The sequence below is a fragment of the Petromyzon marinus genome, unplaced genomic scaffold (genome assembly GCF_048934315.1).
Source record: "Petromyzon marinus isolate PM22_M1 ecotype Great Lakes invasive population unplaced genomic scaffold, UKy_Petmar_22M1.pri1.0 PM_Scaffold_83, whole genome shotgun sequence".
In the NCBI taxonomy this organism is placed as follows: domain Eukaryota; kingdom Metazoa; phylum Chordata; class Hyperoartia; order Petromyzontiformes; family Petromyzontidae; genus Petromyzon; species Petromyzon marinus.
Window position 1 is genome coordinate 233,775 of NW_027423692.1, and position 1,768 is coordinate 235,542.

Sequence of the window (1,768 nt, forward strand, 5' to 3'; positions counted from 1 at the left end):
GGGTGTCTCTCCCCTGGCTAGAGGCGGGTGTCTCTCCCCTGGCTAGAGGCAGGTGTCTCTCCCCTGGCTAGAGGCGGGTGTCTCTCTCCCCCTGGCTAGAGGCGGGTGTCTCTCTCCCCTGGCTAGAGGCGGGTTGTCTCCCCTGGCTAGAGGCGGGTGTCTCTCTCCCCCTGGCTAGAGGCGGGTGTCTCTCTCCCTGGCTAGAGGCGGGTGTCTCTCTCCCCTGGCTAGAGGCGGGTGTCTCTCTCCCCTGGCTAGAGGCGGGTGTCTCTCTCCCCTGGCTAGAGGCGGGGTGTCTCTTCCCCTGGCTAGAGGCGGGTGTCTCTCTCCCCTGGCTAGAGGCGGGTGTCTCTCTCCCCTGGCTAGAGGCGGGTGTCTCTCCCCTGGCTAGAGGCGGGTGTCTCTCCCCTGGCTAGAGGCGGGTGTCTCTCCCCCTGGCTAGAGGCGGGTGTCTCTCTCCCCCTGGCTAGAGGCGGGTGTCTCTCTCCCTGGCTAGAGGCGGGAGTCTCTCTCCCCTGGCTAGAGGCGGGTGTCTCTCTCCCTGGCTAGAGGCGGGTGTCTCTCTCCCTGGCTAGAGGCGGGTGTCTCTCTCCCCTGGCTAGAGGCGGGTGTCTCTCTCCCTGGCTAGAGGCGGGTGTCTCTCTCCCCTAGCTAGAGGCGGGTGTCTCTCTCCCCTGGCTAGAGGCGGGTGTCTCTCCCCTGGCTAGAGGCGGGTGTCTCTCCCTGGCTAGAGGCGGGTGTCTCTCTCCCCTGGCTAGAGGCGGGTGTCTCTCTCCCTGGCTAGAGGCGGGTGTCTCTCCCCTAGCTAGAGGCGGGTCTCTCTCCCCCTGGCTAGAGGCGGGTGTCTCTCCCCTGGCTAGAGGCGGGTGTCTCTCTCCTGGCTAGAGGCGGGTGTCTCTCCCCTGGCTAGAGGCGGGTGTCTCTCCCCTGGCTAGAGGCGGGTGTCTCTCCCTGGCTAGAGGCGGGTGTCTCTCCCCTAGCTAGAGGCGGGTGTCTCTCTCCCCTGGCTAGAGGCGGGTGTCTCTCTCCCCCCGGCTAGAGGCGGGTGTCTCTCTCCCCTGGCTAGAGGCGGGTGTCTCTCCCCTGGCTAGAGGCGGGTGTCTCTCTCCCCTGGCTAGAGGCGGGTGTCTCTCCCCTGGCTAGAGGCGGGTGTCTCTCTCCCCTGGCTAGAGGCTGGTGTCTTCTCCTGGCTAGAGGCGGGTGTCTCTCCCCTGGCTAGAGGCGGGTGTCTCTCCCCTGGCTAGAGGCGGGTGTCTCTCTCCTGGCTAGAGGCGGGTGTCTCTCCCCTGGCTAGAGGCGGGTGTCTCTCTCCCCCTGGCTAGAGGCGGGTGTCTCTCTCCCTGGCTAGAGGCGGGTGTCTCTCCCCTGGCTAGAGGCGGGTGTCTCTCTCCCCCTGGCTAGAGGCGGGTGTCTCTCTCCCGGTTCGAGACGGGTGTCTCTCTCCCCTGGCTAGAGGCGGGTGTCTCTCTCCCGGTTCGAGACGGGTGTCTCTCTCCCCTGGCTAGAGGCGGGTGTCTCTCCCAGCTAGAGGCGGGTGTCTCTCTCCTGGCTAGAGGCGGGAGTCTCTCCCCTGGCTAGAGGCGGGTGTCTCTCTCCCCCGGCTAGAGGCGGGTGTCTCTCCCCTGGCTAGAGGCGTGTGTCTCTCTCCCCTGGCTAGAGGCGGGTGTCTCTCCCCTGGCTAGAGGCGGGTGTCTCTCTCCCCTGGCTAGAGGCGGGTGTCTCTCTCCCCTGGCTAGAGGCGGGTGTCTCTCTCCCCTGACTAGAGGCG